The 12390-nt window shown below is 37.0% G+C and overlaps 7 non-coding genes across 7 annotated transcripts; all 7 read right to left on the bottom strand.

Moving 5' to 3' along the window:
• Positions 1–1092: 1092 nt before the first annotated feature.
• Positions 1093–1164, bottom strand: TRNAG-UCC (transfer RNA glycine (anticodon UCC)). The gene has a single exon. It is a non-coding gene; the product is annotated as a tRNA-Gly (tRNA).
• A 96-nt stretch (positions 1165–1260) lies between these two features.
• Positions 1261–1332, bottom strand: TRNAG-CCC (transfer RNA glycine (anticodon CCC)). The gene has a single exon. It is a non-coding gene; the product is annotated as a tRNA-Gly (tRNA).
• A 1349-nt stretch (positions 1333–2681) lies between these two features.
• TRNAG-CCC (transfer RNA glycine (anticodon CCC)) lies at positions 2682–2753 on the bottom strand. The gene has a single exon. It is a non-coding gene; the product is annotated as a tRNA-Gly (tRNA).
• Positions 2754–5525: 2772 nt separating this feature from the next.
• TRNAG-CCC (transfer RNA glycine (anticodon CCC)) lies at positions 5526–5597 on the bottom strand. Its single transcript has one exon. It is a non-coding gene; the product is annotated as a tRNA-Gly (tRNA).
• A 2603-nt stretch (positions 5598–8200) lies between these two features.
• TRNAG-UCC (transfer RNA glycine (anticodon UCC)) lies at positions 8201–8272 on the bottom strand. Its single transcript has one exon. It is a non-coding gene; the product is annotated as a tRNA-Gly (tRNA).
• A 96-nt stretch (positions 8273–8368) lies between these two features.
• Positions 8369–8440, bottom strand: TRNAG-CCC (transfer RNA glycine (anticodon CCC)). Its single transcript has one exon. It is a non-coding gene; the product is annotated as a tRNA-Gly (tRNA).
• A 1352-nt stretch (positions 8441–9792) lies between these two features.
• On the bottom strand, positions 9793–9864 carry TRNAG-CCC (transfer RNA glycine (anticodon CCC)). The gene has a single exon. It is a non-coding gene; the product is annotated as a tRNA-Gly (tRNA).
• Positions 9865–12390: the final 2526 nt, after the last annotated feature.

The following is a 12390-nucleotide window of genomic DNA, read 5'->3' as shown; positions in this document are numbered from 1 at the left end:
AAAGGACTGCAATCACAACTATTCCCTACTCCCAAGCTATCTGTATATTTGTGCGAAACTTGGCTTGAAATTAACAAGGTATAGTGCACACAGCAACAGCGGTGCCGTCTAACACGCAGCTGCAGCAGTGAGAAAATGGTGGCGACGGGGAAAATGGCTTGGTCTTATAGGGCAAGGACATGTGACATACACTGCCAATGACACATGCCCTTGCTTGTGTGAAAAAAAGCACTTCGCTCCGTGTGTGCGCTGCTGATGGGCTGACAGATTGCACCTCCCCACTGCAAATGCGGGAAAGAGAAAAAAAAATGGAGATCTTCATTGTTCCTGCAGAGATCCATCCCCTGCCCCTCCCCCCACCCCGCTGTACACTCAAACTGCGTATTAACATTAATTTTCATCATTACTGAGAAAAAATCCAGTTATGATTTTGGTGCACGAACAGTTATCGAACATAACCTCGAACAGCCGAATTTTTCTCAAATTGTTCGTGTTCGCCAAACGGCTCGAACACCGCCCAAAACAGCTCGAATTTGAGATTGGCGAACATTTCGAGTAGAACAACGCTCATCTCTACTGAAGAGCAGAAGATCAGTTAGATGAGACAGTTGAAAAAAATCTAAGAAATATTCTCTTCAATTTTTTTCTCATTTTCGTGGTTGCTAAACTCTAAGAAGAAAGAAGAACCTGAGACTTAACACGAAAAATTAAAACAGACTAAAAGCATCACCAAATGTGAAAATCAATTCATGCCTTGGCTGAGAATCAAACTCGGGTCAACTACTTGGAAAGCAACGATTCTCACCACTATACCACCAACACTTACAGAAGCCATGTTTTTTTCTTACATTTTCTGCACTAACAATACGAAATTATTAGTAAAAAGTAAGACGTGCCAGGAAAAAAAAACCCACATAAGTATTGCATTGACCAGGAATCAATCGCAGGTCAACTGCTTGGAAGGCAGGTTTGCTCACCACTATACCAAAAATGCTTAAGGTACCCAGCATTTTTTTCACATTTTCTGCACTAACCCTACAAAATTGTTAGTAAAAAGTATGACGTGCCTGAAAAAAAAAAACACCGATGTTTTGTATTGGCTGGGAATTGAACCCAGGTCAACTGCTTGGAAGGCAGCTATGCTCACCACTATACCACCAATGCTTACAGGGTCAGCTTTTTTTTTTACATTTTCTGCACTAACATTACAAAATAGTTTGTAAAATGTATGATATGCCAGAAATAAAACTACATAAGTATTGCATTGGCTGGGAATCGAACCCAGGTCAACTGCTTGGGAAGCAGCTATGCTCACCACTATACCACCAATGCATGAACCAACTTGACTGGTTTGGGATTATGGCTGTTAAATCTGCTAAAGTTTTACTTAAAAAAAGGAGGACTGAATATGCCTTGAAGGAGCCAAATACTAAAAAGTTTAAAAACAAGGCAAAGCATTGTCCAAAACTCAAAGATGAATTCTTGTGAATCAGCTATGGAGCTTTTCCACCAATTCTTACAATTCTCTCAATTATTTTCACTTTTTTGCCAATAAGGTAACTAAACTCTTACCAAGAAAGAAAGTACACTATGAGCCTTAGCTCAAAAAGATTACAAAGAGTCAGCACCAGCAGCAAATGCCCCCTAAAGACCTCTGCCATTTTTGGCATTTTTAACACTAACTCTAAAGACAGAGGAGTTTTTGGAATCAGTTATGTAGCTTTTCCACCTCTGCCTACAAATTCTCTCAATAAGCTTTGATTTCTGCCCACTAAGGTAGCTAAAGTGTTACCAAGAAAGAAATAAAAGCATAAGCCTTAGCACAGAAAGTGAAAAAGATTCCAAACACCACCAAATGCAAAAAAACAATGAGTTCTTCAAGAATTAATCTATGGCCTATTGTTTTAAAAGCAACTACACCCACCAGCATAACACCTATGGCAACCTGACATTGCTTTCGTATTGGAGACTAACCCTACAAAGTATTTAATCAACAACTGATGAGCAGAAGATCAGTTAGATGAGACAGTTGAAAAAAAGCTAAGAAATATTCTCTTCAATTTTTTTCTCATTTTCGTGGTTGCTAAACTCTAAGAAGAAAGAAGAGCATGAGCCTTAACACGAAAAATTAAAACAGACTAAAAGCATCACCAAATGTGAAAAACAATTCATGCGTTGGCCAGAAATCGAACCCGGGTCAACTGCTTGGAAGGCAGCGATTCTCACCACTATACCACCAACACTTACAGAAGCCATGTTTTTTTCTTACATTTTCTGCACTAACAATACGAATTTATTAGTAAAAAGTAAGACGTGCCAGGAAAAAAAACCCCGCATAAGTATTGCATTGACCAGGAATCAATCGCAGGTCAACTGCTTGGAAGGCAGGTTTGCTCACCACTATACCAAAAATGCTTAAGGTACCCAGCATTTTTTTCACATTTTCTGCACTAACCCTACAAAATTGTTAGTAAAAAGTATGACGTGCCTGAAAAAAAAAAACACCGATGTTTTGTATTGGCTGGGAATTGAACCCAGGTCAATTGCTTGGAAGGCAGCTATGCTCACCACTATACCACCAATGCTTACAGGGTCAGCTTTTTTTTTTACATTTTCTGCACTAACATAACAAAATAGTTTGTAAAATGTATGATATGCCAGAAATAAAACTACATAAGTATTGCATTGGCTGGGAATCAAACCCGGGTCAACTGCTTGGGAAGCAGCTATGCTCACCACTATACCACCAATGCATGAACCAACTTGACTGGTTTGGGATTATGGCTGTTAAATCTGCTAAAGTTTTACTTAAAAAAAAGAGGACTGAATATGCCTTGAAGGAGCCAAATACTAAAAAGTTTAAAAACAAGGCAAAGCATTGTCCAAAACTCAAAGATGAATTCTTGTGAATCAGCTATGGAGCTTTTCCACCAATTCTTACAATTGTCTCAATTATTTTCACTTTTTTGCCAATAAGGTAACTAAACTCTTACCAAGAAAGAAAGTACACTATGAGCCTTAGCTCAAAAAGATTACAAAAAGTCAGCACCAGCACCAAATTACCCCTAAAGACCTCTGCCATTTTTGGCATTTTTAACACTAACTCTAAAGACAGAGGAGTTTTTGGAATCAGTTATGTAGCTTTTCCAACTCTGCCTACAAATTCTCTCAATTAGCTTTGCTTTTTGCCAACTAAGGTAGCTAAAGTGTTACCAAGAAAGAAATAAAAGAATAAGCCTTAGCACAGAAAGTGAAAAAGAGTCCAAACACCACCAAATGCAAAAAAACAATGAGTTCTTCAAGAATTAAACTAAGGCCTATTGTTTTAAAAGCAACTACACCCACCAGCATAACACCAATGCCAACCCTGACATTGCTTTCATATTGGAGACTAACTCTACAAAGTGTTTAATCAACAACTGAAGAGCAGAAGATCAGTTAGATGAGACAGTTGAAAAAAAGCTAAGAAATATTCTCTTCAATTTTTTTCTCATTTTCGTGGTTGCTAAACTCTAAGAAGAAAGAAGAGCCTGAGACTTAACACGAAAAATTAAAACAGACTAAAAGCATCACCAAATGTGAAAAACAATTCATACGTTGGCTGAGAATCGAACTCAGGTCAACTACTTGGAAGGCAGCGATTCTCACCACTATACCACCAATACTTACAGACGCCATGTTTTTTTCTTACATTTTCTGCACTAACAATACGAAATTATTAGTAAAAAGTAAGACGTGCCAGGAAAAAAAACCTCACATAAGTATTGCATTGACCAGAAATCAATCGCAGGTCAACTGCTTGGAAGGCAGGTTTGCTCACCACTATACCAAAAATGCTTAAGGTACCCAGCATTTTTTTCACATTTTCTGCACTAACCCTGCAAAATTGTTAGTAAAAAGTATGATGTGCCTGAAAAAAAAAACACTTATGTTTTGTATTGGCCGGGAATTGAACCCAGGTCAACTGCTTGGAAGGCAGCTATGCTCACCACTATACCACCTATGCTTATAGTGTCAGCTTTTTTTTTTACATTTTCTGCACTAACATTACAAAATAGTTTGTAAAATGTATGATATGCCAGAAATAAAACTACATAAGTATTGCATTGGCTGGAAATTGAACATGGGTCAACTGCTTGGGAAGCAGCAATGCTCACCACTATACCACCAATGCATGAACCCACTTGACTGGTTTGGGATTTTGGCTGTTAAATCTGCTAAAGTTTTACTTAAAAAAGGAGGACTGAATAAGTCTTGAAAGAGCCAATTACTAAAAAGTTTAAAAACAAGGCAAAGCATTGTCCAAAACTCAAAGATGAATTCTTGTCAATCAGCTATGGAGCTTTTCCACCAATTCTTACAATTCTCTCAATTATTTTCACTTTTTTTTTGCAATAAGGTAACTAAACTCTTACCAAGAAAGAAAGTACACTATGAGCCTTAGCTCAAAAAGATTACAAAGAGTCAGCACCAGCACCAAATTACCCCTAAAGACCTCTGCCATTTTTGGCATTTTTAACACTAACTCTAAAGACAGAGGAGTTTTTGGAATCAGTTATGTAGATTTTCCATCTCTGCCTACAAATTCTCTCTATTAGATTTGCTTTTTGCCAACTAAGGTAGCTAAAGTGTTACCAAGAAAGAAATAAAAGCATAAGCCTTAGCACAGAAAGTGAAAAAGAGTCCAAACACCACCAAATGCAAAAAAACAATGAGTTCTTCAAGAATTAAACTAAGGCCTATTGTTTTAAAAGCAACTACACCCACCAGCATGACACCAATGCCAACCTTGACATTGCTTTCATATTGGAGACTAACCCTACAAACTGTTTAATCAACAACTGAAGAGCAGAAGATCAGTTAGATGAGACAGTTGAAAAAAAGCTAAGAAATATTCTCTTCAATTTTTTTCTCATTTTCGTGGTTGCTAAACTCTAAGAAGAAAGAAGAGCCTGAGACTTAACACGAAAAATTAAAACAGACTAAAAGCATCACCAAATGTGATAAACTATTCATGCGTTGGCTGAGAATCAAATTCGGGTCAACTACTTGGAAGGCAGCGATTCTCACCACTATACCACCAACACTTACAGAAGCCATGTTTTTTTCTTACATTTTCTGCACTAACAATACGAAATTATTAGTAAAAAGTAAGACGTGCCAGGAAAAAAAACCCCGCATAAGTATTGCATTGACCAGGAATCAATCGCAGGTCAACTGCTTGGAAGGCAGGTTTGCTCACCACTATACCAAAAATGCTTAAGGTACCCAGCATTTTTTTCACATTTTCTGCACTAACCCTACAAAATTGTTAGTAAAAAGTATGACGTGCCTGAAAAAAAAAAACACCGATGTTTTGTATTGGCTGGGAATTGAACCCGGGTCAACTGCTTGGAAGGCAGCTATGCTCACCACTATACCACCAATGCTTACAGGTTCAGCTTTTTTTTTTACATTTTCTGCACTAACATTACAAAATAGTTTGTAAAATGTATGATATGCCAGAAATAAAACTACATAAGTATTGCATTGGCTGGGAATCAAACCCGGGTCAACTGCTTGGGAAGCAGCTATGCTCACCACTATACCACCAATGCATGAACCAACTTGACTGGTTTGGGATTATGGCTGTTAAATCTGCTAAAGTTTTACTTAAAAAAAAGAGGACTGAATATGCCTTGAAGGAGCCAAATACTAAAAAGTTTAAAAACAAGGCAAAGCATTGTCCAAAACTCAAAGATGAATTCTTGTGAATCAGCTATGGAGCTTTTCCACCAATTCTTACAATTCTCTCAATTATTTTCACTTTTTTGCCAATAAGGTAACTAAACTCTTACCAAGAAAGAAAGTACACTATGAGCCTTAGCTCAAAAAGATTACAAAGAGTCAGCACCAGCACCAAATTACCCCTAAAGACCTCTGCCATTTTTGGCATTTTTAACACTAACTCTAAAGACAGAGGAGTTTTTGGAATCAGTTATGTAGCTTTTCCACCTCTGCCTACAAATTCTCTCAATTAGCTTTGCTTTTTGCCAACTAAGGTAGCTAAAGTGTTAAAAGAAAGAAATAAAAGAATAAGCCTTAGCACAGAAAGTGAAAAAGAGTCCAAACACCACCAAATGCAAAAAAACAATGAGTTCTTCAAGAATTAAACTAAGGCCTATTGTTTTAAAAGCAACTACACCCACCAACATAACACCAATGCCAACCCTGACATTGCTTTCATATTGGAGACTAACCCTACAAAGTGTTTAATCAACAACTGAAGAGCAGAAGATCAGTTAGATGAGACAGTTGAAAAAAAGCTAAGAAATATTCTCTTCAATTTTTTTCTCATTTTCGTGGTTGCTAAACTCTAAGAAGAAAGAAGAGCCTGAGACTTAACACGAAAAATTAAAACAGACTAAAAGCATCACCAAATGTGAAAAACAATTCATATGTTGGCTGAGAATCGAACTCGGGTCAACTACTTGGAAGGCAGCGATTCTCACCACTATACCACCAATACTTACAGAAGCCATGTTTTTTTCTTACATTTTCTGCACTAACAATACGAAATTATTAGTAAAAAGTAAGACGTGCCAGGAAAAAAAACCTCACATAAGTATTGCATTGACCAGAATTCAATCGCAGGTCAACTGCTTGGAAGGCAGGTTTGCTCACCACTATACCAAAAATGCTTAAGGTACCCAGCATTTTTTTCACATTTTCTGCACTAACCCTGCAAAATTGTTAGTAAAAAGTATGATGTGCCTGAAAAAAAAAAACACTGATGTTTTGTATTGGCCAGGAATCGAACCCAGGTCAACTGCTTGGAAGGCAGCTATGCTCACCACTATACCACCTATGCTTATAGTGTCAGCTTTTTTTTTACATTTTCTGCACTAACATTACAAAATAGTTTGTAAAATGTATGATATGCCAGAAATAAAACTACATAAGTATTGCATTGGCTGGAAATCGAACCTGGGTCAACTGCTTGGGAAGCAGCAATGCTCACCACTATACCACCAATGCATGAACCCACTTGACTGGTTTGGGATTTTGGCTGTTAAATCTGCTAAAGTTTTACTTAAAAAAGGAGGACTGAATAAGTCTTGAAAGAGCCAATTACTAAAAAGTTTAAAAACAAGGCAAAGCATTGTCCAAAACTCAAAGATGAATTCTTGTGAATCAGCTATGGAGCTTTTCCACCAATTCTTACAATTCTCTCAATTATTTTCACTTTTTTTTTGCAATAAGGTAACTAAACTCTTACCAAGAAAGAAAGTACACTATGAGCCTTAGCTCAAAAAGATTACAAAGAGTCAGCACCAGCACCAAATTACCCCTAAAGACCTCTGCCATTTTTAGCATTTTTAACACTAACTCTAAAGACAGAGGAGTTTTTGGAATCAGTTATGTAGATTTTCCATCTCTGCCTACAAATTCTCTCAATTAGCTTTGCTTTTTGCCAACTAAGGTAGCTAAAGTGTTACCAAGAAAGAAATAAAAGCATAAGCCTTAGCACAGAAAGTGAAAAAGAGTCCAAACACCACCAAATGCAAAAAAACAATGAGTTCTTCAAGAATTAAACTAAGGCCTATTGTTTTAAAAGCAACTACACCCACCAGCATGACACCAATGCCAACCTTGACATTGCTTTCATATTGGAGACTAACCCTACAAACTGTTTAATCAACAACTGAAGAGCAGAAGATCAGTTAGATGAGACAGTTGAAAAAAAGCTAAGAAATATTCTCTTCAATTTTTTTCTCATTTTCGTGGTTGCTAAACTCTAAGAAGAAAGAAGAGCCTGAGACTTAACACGAAAAATTAAAACAGACTAAAAGCATCACCAAATGTGATAAACTATTCATGCGTTGGCTGAGAATCAAATTCGGGTCAACTACTTGGAAGGCAGCGATTCTCACCACTATACCACCAACACTTACAGAAGCCATGTTTTTTTCTTACATTTTCTGCACTAACAATACGAAATTATTAGTAAAAAGTAAGACGTGCCAGGAAAAAAACCCCCGCATAAGTATTGCATTGACCAGGAATCAATCGCAGGTCAACTGCTTGGAAGGCAGGTTTGCTCACCACTATACCAAAAATGCTTAAGGTACCCAGCATTTTTTTCACATTTTCTGCACTAACCCTACAAAATTGTTAGTAAAAAGTATGACGTGCCTGAAAAAAAAAAACACCGATGTTTTGTATTGGCCGGGAATTGAACCCGGGTCAACTGCTTGGAAGGCAGCTATGCTCACCACTATACCACCAATGCTTACAGGTTCAGCTTTTTTTTTTACATTTTCTGCACTAACATTACAAAATAGTTTGTAAAATGTATGATATGCCAGAAATAAAACTACATAAGTATTGCATTGGCCGGGATTCGAATCCAGGTCAACTGCTTGGGAAGCAGCTATGCTCACCACTATACCACCAATGCATGAACCAACTTGACTGGTTTGGAATTATGGCTGTTAAATCTGCTAAAGTTTTACTTAAAAAAAGGAGGACTGAATATGTCTTGAAAGAGCCAATTACTAAAAAGTTTAGAAACAAGGAAAAGCATTGTCCAAAACTCAAAGATGAATTCTTGTGAATCAGCTATGGAGCTTTTCCACCAATTCTTACAATTCTCTCAATTATTTTCACTTTTTTTTTGCAATAAGGTAACTAAACTCTTACCAAGAAAGAAAGTACACTATGAGCCTTAGCTCAAAAAGATTACAAAGAGTCAGCACCAGCACCAAATTACCCCTAAAGACCTCTGCCATTTTTAGCATTTTTAACACTAACTCTAAAGACAGAGGAGTTTTTGGAATCAGTTATGTAGATTTTCCACCTCTGCCTACAAATTCTCTCAATTAGCTTTGCTTTTTGCCAACTAAGGTAGCTAAAGTGTTACCAAGAAAGAAATAAAAGCATAAGCCTTAGCACAGAAAGTGAAAAAGAGTCCAAACACCACCAAATGCAAAAAAACAATGAGTTCTTCAAGAATTAAACTAAGGCCTATTGTTTTAAAAGCAACTACACCCACCAGCATGACACCAATGCCAACCTTGACATTGCTTTCATATTGGAGACTAACCCTACAAACTGTTTAATCAACAACTGAAGAGCAGAAGATCAGTTAGATGAGACAGTTGAAAAAAAGCTAAGAAATATTCTCTTCAATTTTTTTCTCATTTTCGTGGTTGCTAAACTCTAAGAAGAAAGAAGAGCCTGAGACTTAACACGAAAAATTAAAACAGACTAAAAGCATCACCAAATGTGATAAACTATTCATGCGTTGGCTGAGAATCGAATTCGGGTCAACTACTTGGAAGGCAGCGATTCTCACCACTATACCACCAACACTTACAGAAGCCATGTTTTTTTCTTACATTTTCTGCACTAACAATACGAAATTATTAGTAAAAAGTAAGACGTGCCAGGAAAAAAAACCACGCATAAGTATTGCATTGACCAGGAATCAATCGCAGGTCAACTGCTTGGAAGGCAGGTTTGCTCACCACTATACCAAAAATGCTTAAGGTACCCAGCATTTTTTTCACATTTTCTGCATTAACCCTACAAAATTGTTAGTAAAAAGTATGACGTGCCTGAAAAAAAAAAACACCGATGTTTTGTATTGGCTGGGAATTGAACCCGGGTCAACTGCTTGGAAGGCAGCTATGCTCACCACTATACCACCAATGCTTACAGGTTCAGCTTTTTTTTTTACATTTTCTGCACTAACATTACAAAATAGTTTGTAAAATGTATGATATGCCAGAAATAAAACTACATAAGTATTGCATTGGCCGGGATTCGAATCCAGGTCAACTGCTTGGGAAGCAGTTATGCTCACCACTATACCACCAATGCATGAACCAACTTGACTGGTTTGGAATTATGGCTGTTAAATCTGCTAAAGTTTTACTTAAAAAAAGGAGGACTGAATATGTCTTGAAAGAGCCAATTACTAAAAAGTTTAGAAACAAGGAAAAGCATTGTCCAAAACTCAAAGATAAATTCTTGTGAATCAGCTATGGAGCTTTTCCACCAATTATTACAATTCTCTCAATTATTTTCACTTTTTTGCTAATAAGGTAACTAAACTCTTACCAAGAAAGAAAGTACACTATGAGCCTTAGCTCAAAAAGATTACAAAGAGTCAGCACCAGCACCAAATTACCCCTAAAGACCTCTGCCATTTTTGGCATTTTTAACACTAACTCTAAAGACAGAGGAGTTTTTGGAATCAGTTATGTAGCTTTTCCACCTCTGCCTACAAATTCTCTCAATTAGCTTTGCTTTTTGCCAACTAAGGTAGCTAAAGTGTTACAAAGAAAGAAATAAAAGCATAAGCCTTAGCACAGAAAGTGAAAAAGAGTCCAAACACCACCAAATGCAAAAAAACAATGAGTTCTTCAAGAATTAAACTATGGCCTATTGTTTTAAAAGCAACTACACCCACCAGCATAACACCAATGCCAACCCTGACATTGCTTTCGTATTGGAGACTAACCCTACAAAGTGTTTAATCAACAACTGAAGAGCAGAAGATCAGTTAGATGAGACAGTTGAAAAAAAGCTAAGAAATATTCTCTTCAATTTTTTTCTCATTTTCGTGGTTGCTAAACTCTAAGAAGAAAGAAGAGTTTTAGACTTAACACGAAAAATTAAAGCAGACTAAAAGCATCACCAAATGTGAAAAACAATTCATGCGTTGGCTGAAAATCGAACTAGGGTCAACTACTTGGAAGGCAGCAATTCTCACCACTATACCACCAACACTTACAGAAGCCATGGTTTTTTCTTACATTTTCTGCACTAACAATATGAAATTATTAGTAAAAAGTAAGACGTGCCAGGAAAAAAAACCCCACATAAGTATTGCATTGACCAGGAATCAATCGCAGGTCAACTGCTTGGAAGGCAGGTTTGCTCACCACTATACCAAAAATGCTTAAGGTACCCAGCATTTTTTTCACATTTTCTGCACTAACCCTACAAAATTGTAAGTAAAAAGTATGACGTGCCTGAAAAAAAAAAACACCAATGTTTTGTATTGGCCGAGAATTGAACCCGGGTCAACTGCTTGGAAGGCAGCTATGCTCACCACTATACCACCAACACTTACAGAAGCCAAGTTTTTTTCTTACGTTTTCTGCACTAACAATACAAAATTATTAGTCAAAAGTAAGTCGTGCCAGGAAAAAAAAAAAAACACATAAGTATTGCATTGACCAGGAATCAATCGCAGGTCAACTGCTTGTAAGGCAGGCTTGCTCACCACTATACCAAAAATTCTTAAGGTACCCAGCATTTTTTTCACATTTTCTGCACTAACCCTACAAAATTGTTAGTAAAAATTATGACGTGCCTGAAAAAAAAACACACCCATGTTTTGCATTGGCCGGGAATCGAACCCAAGTCAACTGCTTGGAAGGCAGCTATGCTCACCACTATACCACCAATGCTTACAGGGTCAGCTTTTTCATTTTACATTTTCTGCACTAACATTACAAAATAGTTTGTAAAATGTATGATATGCCAGAAATAAAACTACATAAGTATTGCATTGGCTGGAAATTGAACCCGGGTCAACTGCTTGGGAAGCAGCTATGCTCACCACTATACCACCAATGCATGAACCCACTTGACTGGTTTGGGATTTTGGCTGTTAAATCTGCTAAAGTTTTACTTAAAAAAGGAGGACTGAATATGTCTTGAAAGAGCCAATTACTAAAAAGCTTAAAAACAAGGCAAAGCATTGTCCAAAGCTCAAAGATGAATTCTTGTGAATCAGCTATGGAGCTTTTCCACCAATTCTTACATTTCTCTCAATTATTTTCACTTTTTTGCCAATAAGGTATCTAAACTCTTACCAAGAAAGAAAGTACACTATGAGCCTTAGCTCAAACAGATTACAAAGAATCAGCACCAGCACCAAATTACCCCTAAAGACCTCTGCCATTTTTGGCATTTTTAACACTAACTCTAAAGACAGAGGAGTTTTTGGAATCAGTTATGTAGCTTTTCCACCTCTGCCTACAAATTCTCTCAATTAGCTTTGCTTTTTGCCAACTAAGGTAGCTAAAGTGTTACCAAGAAAGAAATAAAAGCATAAGCTTTAGCACAGAAATTGAAAAAGATTCCAAACACTACCAAATGCAAAAAAACTATGAGTTCTTCAAGAATTAAACTATGGCCTATTGTTTAAAAAGCAACTACACCCACCAGCATAACACCAATGCCCACCCTGACATTGCTTTCATTTTGGAGACTAACCCTACAAAGTGTTTAATCAACAACTGAAGAGCAGAAGATCAGTTAGATGAGACAGTTGAAAAAAAGCTAAGAAATATTCTCGTCAATTTTTTTCTCATTTTCGTGGTTGCTAAACTC

This window comes from Phyllobates terribilis, unplaced genomic scaffold (genome assembly GCF_046119375.1).
Source record: "Phyllobates terribilis strain yellow unplaced genomic scaffold, ASM4611937v1 Scaffold_3__8_contigs__length_932513732, whole genome shotgun sequence".
NCBI lineage: Eukaryota > Metazoa > Chordata > Amphibia > Anura > Dendrobatidae > Phyllobates > Phyllobates terribilis.
The sequence above is the reverse complement of the archived record's forward strand: the minus strand, read 5'-3'. Positions and strand labels throughout refer to the sequence as shown.